The sequence below is a fragment of the Plecotus auritus genome (genome assembly GCF_963455305.1).
Source record: "Plecotus auritus genome assembly, chromosome: 1".
In the NCBI taxonomy this organism is placed as follows: Eukaryota; Metazoa; Chordata; class Mammalia; order Chiroptera; family Vespertilionidae; genus Plecotus; species Plecotus auritus.
Genome location: NC_137770.1, coordinates 78,056,496 through 78,074,687, shown reverse-complemented (window position 1 = coordinate 78,074,687; position 18,192 = coordinate 78,056,496). Strand labels below are relative to the sequence as shown.

The window sequence follows — 18,192 nt, the reverse complement described above, 5'->3', positions numbered from 1 at the left end:
ACAGGATGAGTCTAGGTGGGTCAAAGTTACTTTGTCCTATTGGTCCACTGAACACTATTAGATATTTTTTACTACAAAACTTGCTCAATCTACTCTTCCAATATAATCATGTAGTCTATTTCTATAAGAACTTATTTAAAAGATTTATCTTAACAAAATTTAGTGTAACGTTTCTATTTGATTAGTGGGATCAGATGATCATTTTGAGAGCACATAACTAAACTCTGTATTTCCCTTGTCTGTGGATGTATACATCCTACTTTGCTTATCAATATCACAATCAGCCAATGTTGAGCTCTTGATATGTGCATGGCAGTGAGCTAGATACTGGGAATTCAGTGGTGTCAGTCAGTAATGAAGGTAACTTAATAAATTTATAACATAAATGGAGAAACCTTTAGTTTTTATGCCTTTGTAATTTTTTCACAGTAACAAATTTACACAAAAACACGGTTGGGCAATGTGTCCTGAATTTTAGTTTGGAAAAACTTTACTATTCTAAGTTTATATTGTTGTAGTGTAACCCCCATCTTACAAAGGACGCCTCAAAAAGTCGAATTATGGAGTCATTTATTAAAAGCCGGCGGCATATGAGGGAGCAAAAGCGCTCCAGACCTCACAGCCCCGAACAGCTTGCCACTTCTGGCTTATATGCAGAATATCACAAAAGTATCGATTACATCTTTGGGTCTGGAATGAGGAACCTGTTTTGCGAAAAGCATTCTTTACAGAAGTAAAAATTGAGCAAGTTAGTTATCCAAGGTATTTACGAATCACTGAATCAACAGAAACACATTATCTGGGACCACCGGGGCAATTTAGAATAATTGTGCTGTCCAGATTCTGGGACCACTGAGTCAACTCAGTTATCTGTAGCTACTGAGGCAATTTAGGATAATTGTGCTGTTCTGATTCCCAGAAGAATGTGCTTCAGAAACCATTGACATCACAATCAATGTGATATTCAAACCACCATCAATGGAGTATTGGGATAGCATACATAAGTTCAGAAAATCAAAATAACTTTCTATTGTTTTAGCAAACAAATAAGTACAGAACCCAAACAGCAGTTTCTACCTGAGATGGTTGCTACCATGCTTCATTATTATTTCTTAAATAAAATAGTAAATAATCTGTAGGTACTATCTAAAAGCTCCTAGCAGTAATGAAGTACATAGTAGGACATCAATAATAGGGGTTAATAATATTTAAAAAATAAGACAATGGCAATAGAAGTTTTAGAATGACTCAAACTATCATTTTTAACTTTGCAATTGCAAAAGTGAGGCATGACTATATGCATCCAGTAGGCATTTAAACAATACAAGAATATAAAATACAAAAGTAAGAAATGAGGAAGTCTTTCCCACTGGATTTCATTTATTTCTGGTAGTACAAACATGATTCTGGAATGATGTCAAATTTTGGGAGGATGATGTCATAACGATACTACACCAACAATAACCTTTCCTCAAATAACTCAATTTCAAATCGAGAAAAAAATATATAACTAGAACCTGAAACACATAATTATGTCCTTATGTCCACAGTTTTATTAGAACATAATTTTAAGAAATCTATTGAGTGTAGAAACTACGCAAGAGCTAGAGGTAAAGAAAGTCTCCCAGACTATCCCTTTCCCCTCTGCCATCCACAGGAAAGGTGCTGGGAGAGAACTGTTATGGGATCTTCGCTTCGTTCACTTCTGGGATCCTAAGTTTAGCTGACTTTGTGCTCCAAATATTGTTGTCACTTTTAAAATCCTCGAGACCAAACTGATAACTTGGTCAAACATCAGATAAGTAAACACAAAGGCTTAGAAAGAATAATGCCCATCATGTAAAAGCAAGCACTAACTGAAAGGTAATTAATGTGGCAACTCACGCATGGATATAATTAAATGGTTACATGTAATTGAATAAATTACTTACATTTGCCAGTTACTGTAAAAATTAATGTACTAAAATTTAGAAGTCAGAGTCCCTGTGATAACATTATACAATAAATATTTGGAATTATTCCATCTACCAATAATGCCATCTGTCTTATCCAATACAAATGGACTACAACCCATATGGCTCCCTTCCCCATTGATTATTCTGATGAATGAGATAGCAAAACCACTCAGAAAACCATCATAGTAAATGACACTGTCTTTACAAAGATGGACCAAGGAAAAACACAAGATGATACTTAATTTGAAACTGTCAAGTTAAAGTTTTAAGAACCAACATTATGATGCTAAAAAGTATCAGCATGTTGAATAATATGTCAGTCTCTACTCTCCTAGTACCTTCAAAGAAAACCCAAGAGCCAAAAAATGTCTGGAAAGAGTACAATAACTTATTATGATAGGTTCAGATTACTAATTATTCCAATAAGATATAGTCAAATATCTTTTCAGGCCTGGTTAATTAAATTAAAAACACTCACTTTATAGAAAATTATGAAATGATAATTTAACTTCTGATAGCAAGTCATTTCTAAAGCGGCAGTAGATACATTCATTATACCTTAAAATACTAACCATAAATTTCAACTCAAAGAAATCTTTCCCCAACTCATTTTCTCTTTAGCTATGAATGTATTATCTTACCACAGCTACATAATGACATACAATCATTCTGTGGCAAATTCCTTTAAGCAGGACCTAAATTGACATCAATATAGCAGGAAACTAAATACTAACTGCAATACTCAAATTTCCTGTTTATGTGGTAATTTGCATTACATTTAGTTGCATTTAGGTGGGTGTGGTTGGCATGCTGAGAAATTACCTTTATTTTTCAAGATCCTTAAAGATGACCAATATTTATTTTGCCCCTTAGTCTCACTGAAAACATTCTACAAGCGATTCTTGTTGAAACTCTTTCCAAATTGACACCCACATCTGTGGATGAGTGAGAAGAAATACACTATGACACGATGACTAACTATGTTTACTCCATATTAAAAATTAAGTTTAGTTTAAATAATTTAAAATTTACATTAATAGTAAATTTTAAGCTTGCATTTACTATCAAATGAAGCCACGATGGAGGAGGTAAGGGTAATCTGTGAAATAGCTCAAATTTACATGTGTCAGCCACAGCAAAAACAAATTAAAGCCCAAATCCAGGAAATATTTTCTACTGAAGAAAGCAACTTTTATAAGAATTCTATAGATCCCAGGAGTCACAGGAAGAGAAAAGGCTCTCGGATATACAAGCCTTGGACCTTACTGAATTCAGAGAAATGGCCAGTGTCATCATCAAAGTGAGAGGTAGCTAGCGCTAACTGCTGGCAAACTCCATCTTGGAGGCAGGTGCAGCACCAAGCAGGCTCACTGATGAAAACCATCTCCAAAGCAAGGTGTGCCAAATCAGCAATGGGCAGCATAGCCCATGTTCCTGCTGGATCTAAAGAAACACTCCCACCTCTGCAAACGGGAAAATACACAATCTTAAGAGAAATTTCAAGTTTGAGCCACTGATTGTTATTTGTTACTTGTAAATATTTCTCTCTTTTCCGAGTACAGCGTGGCTAGAGAGTGGTCCAGTTCCTGAGTAGGGGCGTCTGGGGATTGAGAAAATGAAAGAAAGAGACAGACACAGAGATAGAAGGAAAAAGCTGGGGCTGGATGGGACAGCTGTCCTCTGATGGAGAGACAGTGACCCAGAGCCAATACAATGTGTTTATTTTATACAGCAAAAACCAGGAAGTTTTACTAAAGGTCAAGACAAAGGAGATTATGTGCATTCTTGGGTGGTCCCAAGTTGTATTCATTCCTGGTGCTTGGCTGGATTTAGATAATGAAACCCACACCCTGGCACCTGGGCTGAAGGTCAAGCTGACAACATTCCTGCCTCTGGCAAGGTGTATTTCCAGGACATGGCTCTGCCAATGCCACTGTATTCAGCTGACAATAATTAAAGAAATGCTCATGTGCCTTCCCAGGTGTTCTCTACAGTTACTATAACAATGCCACATGATTTTAATTGTATCTTTACATTATATTTTAATATCTGGAAGTGTAAGGCTTTCTAATTCTTCCTCCTTTCCTTTACATCCCTGTTTCTCCTCCAGTTTCTTCTTTCAGTAAAGATTTCTAGGCTATTTTTGCCTGCTTTGTTATTCCACACCTAATTTTTTAAAATAAAGCTAAGTTGTTGTTATCATTGATTTTTGTTTTTTAATTTTATTTTTAAATTACAGTTTGTATTCAATATTATCATGTATTAGTTTCAAGTGTACAACATAGAGGTGAGACAATCTTATACTTTACAAAGTGTTCCCTCCATATCATATCTACTTTAGAGTCATTGTACTAAATACATTTTCTATAAGCCTTGCTTCTAGAAAATAAAATAACATTTATTTTTAAAAATGAAATTATAAACAACAGGTATCTTTAAGTCATTTCCATTCAGAAATATGGTAAACCTTTTCAATTTTTTAAAGCTTCATCCTGCCATAAAGATTTATGGTTTTCTTTATAAAAGCCCTGAAAGTTCTTACAGTGTTTTAATGCTACTGCAAATGTTGTCTTTCCCCTTTATCTTTTTAATTGGTTACTGCTGGTATTTAGAATGTGAAAGATTTTTTTCATATTTCCTAGGTAAGACTGTACCAATCTTATTAAACTCTAAACTCACTAAAACTCTTATTCGTTTTATGGCTTGTTCACATGTCTCATGGGTTTACTAGGCAGATAATATCACTTGCAAATAATGATTATATTGTCACTATAACTTGTGACATTAACAATGAACAGATTCTTCTAAGTTATTTCTAGGGTAAATTCAAATCAATAATCTATTATTAATTTTAAAAATCTATTACTTTCTGATAACACAATAGTATAAATAATGGTATGATCTAAATTCAGTTTATTCCAGAAATGGTTTTTGATACCTGTGTGATAACTAGGAGTTACACCCCCAAACAGGGTACAGATCTCATGCTGAAAATTGATCTCTGTTAAATATTTTAGAAGAATGGATTGATGTTTCTTTTTTAATGTCTTTGGAGAAATAAGATAAAACTACCCCAAGTGAACAAAATATCATAAAAATAAACCCCATACCCCAAAAGTACAGTGTGACATAAGGGCAGAATTATTTCTAAACCGAGCATTTTTCAACATTTTCTAAGAACTTTCAGCTGCTCTTAAAGAACTCTCAACTTGCTGCTTTGGAGAATTAAGATAAAGTTAGTGATGACTGTAACTTTCTTTTAAGCAATTTTCTTCCTCGATTGTGCACAGCCACTTACGAGGCAGAACATAACAGCTCAATCAAACCTTATTATGCCAGATTTAGTTCAAACCCTTATGAGATGCACCGAGAAAAACTTGTTACTTTCTGAAGAAAATCTTTTTATAAATTGCTTTTTTTTTTTACTAGAAATAAACTGATACTGTAGGTACCTTTTCATGTGTCCTTAAGTTCTGCCAGGGATCCAGAGCAGTGGCCATGAGCCTGCTGCTCATCACGTACCAGTGAGCCATGAGAATGTGGCCAAGTTTGATGCCCCTGGGTGCAGCCCCAGAATTTCCAGGGTGTGGTTTAAGGGACTGGAAGCTGCCCTTTGTATCCCACCACTCCCAAGGGTCACCGTGCAATTGGCCCAGGCAGGTGCAGGACTTCTCCAACCTAAAACAGGAAATCGAAATTAAGGTCTGAAATAAGAAAATGCATTTACGCTATTTCTGAGTTCTTACTCAACCATGAACATGGAGATAATACCTACTTTGGTAGGTTATTCTTAGAATTAGAAATAATATATACAAAATATCTATTTTATAGAGTTTAGGCTCAAAGCAACAATCAATACATGATGGTCATCATTATTATTTATGAATTAAGATTTTGATTAAAGTTCATCTCTGAATAATTAACCACTCTATTTGTTTGATAGGCTGAAGTTTATACCAAGAAGATTAGTCATACACATTGGGCATTAAAAGAAAAAAAAAAGGTCTGAGTATATGTGATTAACACTTTTTATATCATAATATGTCTTCATTCATTGGACACAGCAAGGTGTCACTAAGATTATTTATTCTTGAGAAACATTTGAAATAAGATTAGGAGAAAAACCTGTTTTAAGGCTGTGCATCCCTCAAAGGTGGCTCTGTGGTTCAATGGGATGAGGGGCTGTGGTGCTTGTCCTGAAAGAGGGTTGTCAATGTGTCCATAAAGTTGAAAATGAATTTGCTCCTCACCATCTCAGTGACTAAAGGCAGGATTTTTGGCTCCTAACAGTTGATAGATCACATTTTTCTGCAAATCATGCCCTATAATTGGACATGAATTATATGAGACTTTTTTACAAAGCATCTGCTTTCTTTTTGAGATATCTACTAGATCTTGTTCCAAAAAAAAAAAAAAAAAGCAAGGAGGATAATAAAGGCCCTTAACTCTTTATTTTCATAAACATTCTGTGAATTTTTTCACTATTGGAAAAAGTAAACCTATGAACTGTCCAATGTGTATATAGATGCCAAATATAGAGCGATGGTGAGTAAAACTTTTTTTCCCTTCCCCATTCCTGGGATGTGTAAATTCCTTAATAGACACTTCGTTGAACTTTTATCACAACTAAAAATTCCTCAGTATTAAAGCTCAGTGAAAAGAAATCTCAGTGCCTGGAAGACAAGGCAATCAAACCATGTGACAGTCCCATATGCAACTCCAAATCTGTCCTCATAACTGTCTGTAGAGCTCACAAAAGAGTCACACATGTAGCTATTGGAAGAATATCTTACACAATTTGGCACACAAGTTCTAAGATTAGCAGCTGAAGAGGGGGAGGAGGAAGAGAACATAATAGATTAACTGACACCCATCCACTATCTTTCTAAATTGTTTGGAATGTTAAAAACATTGTTTTGACCAATCTATATATACAACCTAAAATTTGAAAGAGAAATGCAAAGCATGTTGTGGTTAAAAGAACAAATGGTTTTAAAAAACAACACTATGAAATGTATGTCACTGAGCGAGGGAGTCCAGCCAGCTCCCAAGTGGCATGTTAACGTGATGAAAAGCGAATCCAGGATGCTGTGAATCAAAGAGGCAGGGGTCTATTTTTAAAGAGGCCTGTGTCTCCCCAGCCTCTGTGCCAAGTATAGTTTTTCTGGAGAAGTCCAGCCTCCCAAATAGGTAAGCTTCCAAATGTTCCAGGAGAAACCTACCCAACATGGGATGGCCTCCCTCCCTTTACGAGGCCTTCAGCTCTCCATACATCATCCATGTTAATCACCAGACAAACAGAAGAGCTGTTCAACTAGTTCACTCCCCCTATTCATGAACAGATTGTTTGAGACATAATATGAATACTAATTAATGATAAGATATCTGTGAGTGTTTTGAAATATAGACGAAGATAGCACTTTTAGAAAGGTGCCCAGATAGGCCTTATGCAACAAGCCCCACAGATCATATGAAGGGTCAGGGTGCAACTCGGAGATTTGAAAGCAAAATTGGCAGAGTTTTTGGCTTCAATTCAGTGGGAAACTGTGGATGACTTTTTTTTTTTTTTTTTTTGAAGTGATGGGGTTTGACTTTCTTTTTAACCTTTTCCCTCTGTTAAATTAGAAGAGTTTAAAATAAAAACTCTCTGCACAGACAAATGGAGAGAAAAACAGTTCGAATCTGTTGGCGGTCTACTTGAGGAGACGGAAAAATGAGGCTCCAGCATGTTTGACCCTGGATTATGGTCTGTGCTCTGCAGCTAAAGGAATGAAAGCAGGTTGGGTTGGACCCAGTGCTGAGAGCCCGAGGCTGACTCAGGCTCTCTGATGCAAGGGTTGGGGAAAGACACTTCCATTCAATTCTCCTTTTATAAATAGTTTGCTTAGTCTAAGAGAAGTGGACCCATAAAGATATGGGAAATATAAATTTCTGTTAAAGGGAACGGCATATTATTAAATTTGATTATGAATACAATTAAAATCCCTTTTTTAGTAAGAGCCCAAGCCACGGCCGTAACATGTTATCTCCCCTTCTTACCTTCTCAAACTGAATGTGCTACTTTCTCCTGAAAACTATTATAACATGCCCCATCTGGTGTCAGAAACTTATCCTTTAACACACTAGTCTGATCTTGATATCGAACATGAATGCTTACGTAGTTCTTTATAATTTTCGGACTTCAGCAATTGCAATTTGTTCTAATGCCAAAGAAAAGAGAAGAGGGTTATCCAAAATTAAACATAACAAAATTGACATCTGATCTTAGAATTGCTTTTGAATTTAATTTTAACCATGGATGGATAAAGTATTAGAGAAATTCATTTGTCTCACCTAAAGAAATGAAAAGGTGTGATGAAAACCTGATTTGGAAAAGAATTAATGTTGGCCACAGTCTGTCTTTCATGTTCAGCTAGTCCTTATTTGTCTGAGGATTAGACCTGGAATTCCTACACTTTTCTGGAATTAGAGGATTCTTTCCAAGACTGATTCAAGGTTTCTGCGTTCCAAACCTTTGGGGGTATAAGAAATGATTTTTTTTTGGAATTTCAAGGTTTTTCTTTGCATTCAACTAAATCTAGAAGAGAGATGTCAACAATTTATAATTATCAAATGAGATGCTGTTAACAGTAGGGGCCTAATATGACAATAAATTAAGTCCATACAATAAAAAAAGAAGATGCATATTAAAGATAATTTATTGTTGATGTTAATTTGTGATAACACACATTCTTATCCTTGTTTACATTTATTCATATTTCTCTTTATATCTATTCATCTTTCCCCCACCTCCCCAGTAGACCTATTGTTAGTGTTTGAAAGTTACAGCAAGACTTTTCCTAAATACTTAGAAAAAAAGAGATATGAGAATGACTTCTAAGTTAACTGGAAAAATACACACAATGTCCTGGGGCAGGTTTTCCTCCTGATTGGTTGTTGGGGTCAACCTGACACCTTGACTTGAGACTTACTAGTAATATTTCATACTGGGTCTTGCTTTCCCAAAGCCATCTCACCTGGAATTTCTCATCTGAACACAAAAAAGGATTACAAAGTATATACAGCCCAAACTGTTCATTTTGGTAGAAAACCTTTATTAACAGCAATAGCTAACATTACTGAGCCATTATGATGCGCCATTACTGTGCTAGGCATCTTATCTGCTTAATCTCATTTGATCTTTCCATATCCATTGGTAGTTATGTCTATTTTAAAGATTAATGCTCTTAAACTTGGAAATCAAATAATTCACTCAAGGTTACACAGGTAGTACATGGTAGACTTGACATTCAAATGTAAGGCTGTATCATGTCAAAACCCATGCAGTCTTAACTACAAAGTCATATTACCTTTACTTTCCACTGTCATTTTCCTCATCTTCGGCTCTATTGATTATCCAGTCCTTAATCCAACATTGGATATGAAATATTTCTATATAATACCTAATGGAGTTTCAGAATAATGTTTAATAGATTGTCCAAAGTTTTAAAAAGGATGCAAACTTACTATCAAATGAAGCCACGATGGAATAAGTGGAATAAGATGGTAGGAAAGAATCAGATTAGTGTGGTAGATAGAGCTCAGGCTTTGGAGCCAGGAAGTCCTGGATTATGTGTCTTTTAGATAAATTACCCTGGGAAACCAGTCTTCATATCTGTAAAATGACAATTAGTATATCTATATTATGTGGGTACTTAAGAGGATGGCAGATAATGTATATAGAGTGCTCAGTACTTAGAAAACAATATATAACTGCTAATCTAATGTTGAATTGCAGGAAAATCATACAATCCCACAAGCAAAGCAAATGTTTTGATAATACATGGGTTTGTTTTCTGTGCCGCACCAGCACAGCCCAGGGTTCGGCAAGCCTGAGGGAGGGCCGCTGAAGGATGAAGAAAAGACAGACAAAGAGAATAAGCTGGGTCTAGGTGGATCTTCTGTGCGTGACTAAGACCACAGAACAGATCCAGACTGCAAGCTGATGCTTTATTTTATAGTCAGAGGTAAACAAGGTAATTTACAATGTTCTTGTAAGTTTCACTTGTTTTGGCAGCACTTACTGCACCTCCCACAGCCCATTAGCTACCCAGGAAAGATCTAGGGAGCAGTCACAAGATCAAGCTTAATTATGCTAGTCTCTCTTAGCTGGGACTTGTTTGCAGCTTTGCCAGCAGGTCAGTCTGAGGCTTAACCCTATAACCGCTCCCTACAGTTTTCTATATATACTTGGTAGCTTAATTACTCAAGAATTATGATAATAATTTCTTTCCTTTGACTTGGACTCTCACTCTGTCTTCATATTAAATGCTGTTGGGTTAGTCACCTGGATGAATTATAACTTACTGCTCCTTATAATAGTCTGAGAAAATATTAATAATTTAATACTAGTGAAAAGTTTGATTTAATGAGTTCTTAAATCATAACAAATTACCATTCTATCAGGGTTTACATTTATAAGCGAATTATGGTCACTTATTTATTCAGTAAATTTTACTGAAGGTCTTTATGTGCCAAGCACTAAATGTTTGCTGGGGATACCATATGAATATATATCACTCTATTCTAAAAGGGTCAAAGTCTAGTGGGAAGACAGTCATGCCAACAGAGGGCCATCGAATCACAGACCAGTAAAAAGGTATCACAACAGTTTAATCAAGAGACAACATGTAGCTGACCCGAGGCAGTGGCAATGGGCTGAAGTGCAGAGTACTTCTGTCCCTTGATGATATTCACTAACTAGAACTGATGGAATGTGATGCTTGATAGAATGCATATTTGGGGAGGGCAAAGGAAAGAATCTAGGCTGAAACTTCGGTTTCTAGTTTGAGCTAGATGTACAAGTTGTAAAAGTGATGTGCTAAACAAAAATATTTTTTCTTTAAAATCTAGCACATGGAATCATCTGTGATATTTAAATCAATAAAATGTAAGGGATAATGATGTTCAATATAAGTAGAATAGATAAATGGGAAAAAAATTAAAAGCTCACAAATACAACTAGTCACATTACCATCATATAAATTAGATGTAATAATATATGATGATGCAAATCACTGGGACAGAAATTTTAGATTATTGGTACATGGAATAATTTTGCATTTTCATTTTGCTTTTGTTCTATGGCAAATATCCAATATCCCAAGTCAACAGCATTTGGTATTTAAAAGCATACCAATGTCCTCATTAAGGTGAGACTCAAATGTGGTTCTAACCTTCAGTGTTGAGACTGATGCCCCAGAGGTATTTCAGCACCTGCGTGCCCAGCTTGTTCCAACTTGCTGCAGTCACTTAGCAGGAGAAAAGTCTAGATTACAAAAGGATATAGTCATTGGATTGGTCTGCTCTTTGAAAAGCTATTTGGAGTTTCAATTGCAAGCTGCTTGCTGAACAAAAATCCTTAGACACAATCAAACACAGGATTTCAACCAGACTCAAGTATTTCACAAAGAAATGATACATCATTTGTCCAAAGAGAATGAAACACCTGTTCCTAAGAGTGATTTAAGTCAATAAGTAATAAACTAAATCTTTGTTATAAATGCTTTCTGGTGTCTGAATGACTGTTGCCCTTTTGGAGGGCAAAGTGCACAAAAGATTCAGCGACCTTGTGACTTGGCAGTCAAATGATTACCATTATGTTCAGTCAATGTAAATGAGCATGGCTGACAATGGGATAATTGGCTGCCTCTGGTCAGCCAAGTGTACTTTTGACCTTAATGAAAACCTAGTCAATTAATACTTAAGGCAATAAAGACCTCTTGCTGATAAGTTAGACAGAACTCATCTTTTCCCAACAGGATTAGAGCTGCAAAGTGGCAAACTTTTAATTTAGGTAATATTCTCTTCTTAGCACCCTCTTATTTAGCTAACATGGTGAAATTGAACTGTGAAATGTGAAATATTTGATTCAACTATTTATGTTTAAAAAACTTTTAAAAAACAAACAATAATTCAGATACTAAAATGATAACTTCTGGTGTACATTTTAATTATATGCTAATCAACTGAAGATGGTTATAGACTTAAAAACACACACACTTGTTTATTTTTTTTGAATTTTGATCGTTTTAATAAATACATATCAAGAAAACCTCACTTTATTACAACAACACATTCATATACAAGCGTCTATCATCTAAGTTTTCAATATCAAATGTTTATCAAATATTGAAAATAAAGACACACTTGTTTTCTTAAAACTAAAAGAGTCCATATTGAAATTCTAGAGAAATTAATGAAATTTGGTGGAATTGTTTTTCAGTTTGGGTCTTTTCTCTGGGAACTACTAAGATGGTAGTAGCTAGTATTCCAGAGACATAGAGTTTTCTTTTTAATTAAAAATAAACATGTGACTATTGGCTCTCATGAAGATATGGAAATGCTTTTAAAAGAAAAAGTTCTTTAAAACAGAAATTGTCACTTTTTAAAAATATATGTATTTTTAAATTGATTTCAGAGAGGAAGGGAGAGGGAGAGAGAGATAGAAATATCAATGATGAGAGAGGATCATTAATCGGCTGCCTCCTGCATGCCCCACACTGGGGATTGAGCCTGCAACCTAGGCATGTGCCCTGACCAGGAATAGAACAGTGACCTCTTGGTTCGTAGGTCAATGCTCAACCACTGAGCTACGTCAGCCGGGCAGAAATTGTCACTTTTAAGTAATAAAGTGGAGTCTTCTGTAACTTGATTGATATAAAGCAGCATCTCTTTATGTGCTCTGCAGGCTAGGTAAACAGTCTCTATGCTGAAATGAGGCTATAATTTGTAGGAACATCCAGAATTTCTTTCTGTTTACAACACATATCTGACAACAAAAGAATACGTTTATTATTTCAGATTAAAATTTATCATTGGACACAATGACTAAAATTACAATTCCTTTCCTTCAACATTCTTCTCCTCTGTGAATGTTTTCCTGTTTAAATCTTGCAACTCCTTTGACTCAGATGATACACTTGAAAATGTATGCAATTGATATAGGAGAGGAGATACAGTTCTTTTAAAAAATACTTAAAAAGCAATAGCTGTGTATCTGCAATAATTGTTTCACGAAGCTTTTAATACAGATAAATATGCAAGTAAGTCATACTGTTTTAAGATACCATTTTTACACAGTGTATGACTGAAAACAGAAAAAACATTCTGCATATTTATATTCATAATGAGAAATATGCACCATTCAACACTGGAGTTATTATCAAATTGTAGCAAGTAATAAATGTTTTGGGATAATAAGTAAAACAAAGCCCAGGGCAGTAATTACGTAGATTCCACTCCAAATTTGTTTGAGGAAAAACCGGTGTGTTTGAATTCCCTGGGAAATGTGCTGTGTTTGCTACTCAGAGCCTCGTTGTCTTTTGCGTGAGCATATTTCCTTAGCCCATCCTTTCACAGAGAATAGAAGAGAGCCTCTCCAGGGTGCTGGTTTACAGAAAGGTCTCAGATCCAACTCTCCATGCAGCTCCCAAGTGTCCTTTTCTTTCCTGAGTGGCCATCCAAACAAGCATTTGAGTCACCATGCAAGTAATTCCCATCATTTCAGCTTCTGCTTTATCATTTGTTTCTAATTTGTTCCCTTAGCAGGCGTCCTCAAACTACGGCCCGCGGGCCACATGTGGCCCGCCGAGGACATTTATCCGGCCCGCCGGGTGCCGCTGCCTGTCCTGCTTAGCAGCCGACTCGTCCCGGGCCCGCAGTGCGCATAGGAATTGTTCATAGTTGTTTTTTTTTAAACTATAGTCCGGCCCTCCAACGGTCTGAGGGACAGTGAACTGGCCCCCTGTTTAAAAAGTTTGAGGACTCCTGCTTAGAGTGTGTGTGTGTGTGTGTGTGTGTGTGTGTGTGTGTGTGTGTGTGTTTGTGTTTACCTTCTGAGCTCAGTCACACAATTTTGATATTTTAGTCTGTCTGTTTTTTTATCCTTTTTTTTTTTAAATCAGCATTTCTTAATTGTATGTTTTGGGATATTTCTCAGACTACCTATGTGGTTGTAAGAAATTCAGGATGTCAATGTAGTTAAATGTAGATTTCAGATAAATAAGGAATACTCTTTTAGCGTAAGTATATCCCAAATATTGCATAGGCCATACTTACACTAAAAGATTATTCATTGTTAATCTAAAATCTAAATTTCACTGGGCATTCTGTATTGTTATTTGCTATATCTGGCAACTCTAGAATCAAATCCATCATATTGTTGGAAATGAAAGTCTGGGCTATATTTTAAGTATGACTTTGAGAAGTCAGACATGGGTAATGCATTTATTGAGTCACTACACATTTGAGAATGTAAATTTTTCTCAAATACATCAATTTTTTCTGATGCACATAGTTTTAACCTGAGAATTTTATAGACAATGTTCCATTGTCTTTGCAACTGTAAGTTTAGAAAAATCTGAGTTTTTAAGCCTCTCTCCCATTTTTAAATGATCATCACCTTTCTGAAAGCTTTCTTTACCTTTGCAACTTAATAACTTAAAAAATATATCTTGATACTGCTCATTCTTTTTAAGCATCTCTAAAACAAATTAAACCTTTTATTTTTTTAAAATATATTTTTATTGATTTCAGAGAGGAAGGGAGAGAGAGATAGAAACATCAATGATTAGAGAGAATCATTGATCAACTGCCTCCTGCACACCCCACACTGGGAATCGGGACCGCAACCCTGGGCATGTGCCCTGACTGGTATCAAATCATAACCTCCTGGTTGATAAGTTGACACTCAATCACTGAGCCATGCCGGCTGGATGAACCTTTTCGATCTATAGATTCAGGGTTATTGTTTTTCCACTCCTGGATAATTTTCTTGGAATTTTTGTGGGTTTCATTTAGTCTGCTCCCTTGCCCCCTCGGCATAGAAATAACCATATGTGAGCTTTCCATTTTTCTTCACATCTACTTTGGTATTCTTAAGTGTTTGACTTTATATGACTTCCTATTTTTGTGTGATTTTTCAAAATCCTGTGTGGGTTTACTACATTGCTGTGTTTCTTTCTTTCTTTCTTTCTTTCTTTTTTTTTAAATCTTTATTGTTGATAGTATTATAATGTCCCCCATTTTTTCTCCCATGGCCCCTTCCACCTGGTTCCTGCCCCACCCCAGACCTTCACCACCCTATTGTCTGTGTCCATAGGTAATGCATATATGCAGATAAGATAGTTAGTTAATCTCTCCCCACCACACCCTTTCCCTCTGAGATTTTTCAGGCATGTTGCCTTGCCTCTGATTCTATTTTATTCATCAGTTTATTTTATTCATTAGATTTTTTGTTTTTATTTATATTGATTTTTAGATTCAACATTGATAGATATGTATTTATTGTCGTTTTATTGTTCATATTTTTGTCTTCTCCTCCTCCTCCTCCTCTTTCTTCTCCTTCTTCTTCTTAAAAAAATGCCCTTCAAACATTTCATATAATACTGGTTTGGTGGTGATGAATTCCTTTAACTTTTTCTTGTCTGTGAAGCTTTTATCTGACCTTCAATTCTATTTATTTATTTAAAAAATATTTTTATTGATTTCAGAGATGAAGGGAGAGGGAGAGAGAGATAGAAACATCAGTGATGAGAAAGAATCATTGATTGGCTGCCTCCTGCATGACCCCTAGGGATTAAGCCCACAACCCAGGAATGTGCCCTTGACTGGAATTGAACCCAGGACCCTTCAGTCCACGTCTGATGCTCTATCCACTGAGCAAACCAGCTAGAGCTGACCTTCAATTATAAATGATAGCTTTGCTGGGTAGAGTAATCTTGGTTGTAGGTCCTTGAATGTTTCTTGCCACTCCCTTCCGGCCTGCAAAGTTTCTGTTGAGAAATTAGCTGACAGACATATGGGCACTCCTTTGTAGGTAACTAACTGATTTTCTCTTGTTGCTTTTAAGATTCTCTCTTTGTCTTTAACTCTTGGCATTTTAATTATGATGTGTCTGGGTGTGGGCTTCTTTGGGTTTCTCTTGTTTGGGACTCTTTGAGCTTCCTGGACTTGTAAGTCTATTTCTTTCCCCAGATAGGGGAAGTTTTCTGTCATCATTTCTTCAAATAGGTTTTTAATATATTGCTTTCTCTCTTCTTTTTCTGGCACTCCCACAATGTGAATGTTGGTATGCTTGAAGTTGTCCCAGAGGCTCCTTACACTATGTTCATATTTTTGGATTCTTTTTTCTTTTTGCTCTTCTGATTGGGTGTTTTTTACTTCCTCATATTCCAAATAATTGATTTGATTATTGGAATCCTCAACTGTTGAATCCTTGTAAATTATTCTTTATTTCAGTTGGTGTATGCTTAATTTCTGACTGGTCTTTTTTTTGTCTTGGAAATACTCACTAAGATTCTTGAAAGTCTCACTAAGTCCCTTTAAGCTCTCATTAAGTCCCTTGAAGCTCTCATTAAGATCCTTGAGCACCTTATAAGCATTGTTTTGAACTCTGTATCTAGTAGTTTGCTTGCTTCCATTTTGTTCATTTGTGATATGTTTCTTTGTTTCCCCATTTTGGCTGCTTCCCTGTGTTTGCTTTTAAGTATTAGCCAGAGCTGCTATGTGTCCTGGAATTATAGAGTGGCCTTGTGTCAGAGGTGTCCTGTAGGGCCCAGTGGCTCAGCCTGCACAGATATCTGAGCTGGACCCTCTAGGTGCGCCTCTGTGTGGGCTTTGTGCAGAGTCTTGTTGTAGTTGAGCCTTGATTGCTGTTGGCATCACTGGGAGGAATTAACATCCAGGACAACTGGCTGTGAGAACCAGCTCTGACTACAGTGGAAGAGCTGCTATGCAGGAGACACCCCTATGAAGCAGGACTTGCTTCAGTGGGACTTTGGTGCTCATTGAGTCTGCCCCTTGAGTGTGTTGCTTGTGGATGTGTAGAGTTGTAATCTGGTATGGTCTGAAGCTGTCTATCGAGTGCACTGACTCTGGGGCCTCCAGACAGGTGCAAAGTTAGCCACTGCCTGGGGCCACCCAGCAGGAGCTACGGAGAGATCTGCAGATGGCTGCTACTTATATTGGGCTTGGAAATGCCCAGGGGAGGCTCATTTGTGAAGCAAGGCAGGCTGGTGCTAGTGCCAGATCTTGGGCCTCTTATTGATAAGTTTGGGCCATGTTGATGCTAGTTGCTGCTTGTTTGAGAGATTTTAGAAAATTCTGAAGCCTAAGCAGGGACAGGCCATTCATATGGAAAAGCTGTTGCAAACAGCTTGGGTGGGACTACAAATTGGATGAGACAGGGTCTCAGGGAATCACCAGGGTGGAGTGCACAGTGTGGGCCACGCTGATGGAAACTCAGATATGGCTGCCAATCAACTCTGCAATGGGGGAGGTCCTAGCACAGTAACAATGACCCCTGCGAGCACCACTGTCTGGGAGAAAGCTGACCCTGAGTTCCTGCCCAATAATCCAGTTCTTCCATGTATGTGCCTGGGTCCCCCAAAGCAACCTCCTGGTGCTGTCGTGCAGAGGAAGCAGGACTGTGTAAGTTTGTGCACTGGCCCTTTAAGAGGGACTGCCTGGGTCTCCAGCAGCCTCCGTGTCTGTCACTCAGCCCAAAGTTATGAGGATTTCTCTTCCCATCTCTGGAACCCTGGACTGGGGATCTGGTATGGGGCTGGGACTCCTTGCTTCTCACTGGAGGCCTCCACAGTGGAGATATCCCTCCCAATTACAAAAACAAAAAACACCACACCACACCTGGGTGTTGGACCAGCCCATTCCCCGCCTCTTCCCCTCCTACCAGTCTTGATGTACTTTCTTGACTTTTCTAATTATAGGACATCCATTCAGTCAGATTTTAGGTGGTTCTGATGATAATTGTTCTGTATCTTAGTTGTAATTTTTATGTTGTTGTGGGAGGCAGCAAGTACTGGCATTTACCTATGCCACCATCTTGATTCTCTCTTTCCATTGCTGTGTTTCTTCTTTGCTATTTTTAATACATTAATTTTTTTCTTGTGTTATTTTTCTCTTGATTTCTTTCTTTTGTTCTACCAGCTTCCTTTTCACTTATTCCTTTCTTATCTAATATTTAGGCTATTATTTCATAAAGTTATTTTCAATTTTCTTGAGTGTGCAAAGCAGTTGCAAAATTTTTATAGCATATTTTTAAGTGCATTTCTAAAGTCTTCCCTCTCTCTGAATTCTGTATGTTGTGTTGTTTTTGTTTCCTTTTTTCTTTTCTTTTTGGTGGAAACAAAATTTATTTGATGGTTTTCATTTCTGAATGGGGCCATTCTATCCAAAC

General features: G+C 36.8%; 1 protein-coding gene across 1 annotated transcript in view; it reads right to left on the bottom strand.

The window, feature by feature from the left end:
* Nucleotides 1-5,379: 5,379 nt before the first annotated feature.
* The window catches only part of DPH6 (diphthamine biosynthesis 6), a gene marked incomplete at its 3' end in the record, with an annotated part of 271,055 nt that continues 258,242 nt past the window's right edge, over nt 5,380-18,192 (bottom strand). Inside the window, exon 10 of the transcript XR_013959609.1 lies at nt 5,380-5,633. The remainder of the gene's footprint in view (nt 5,634-18,192) is intronic.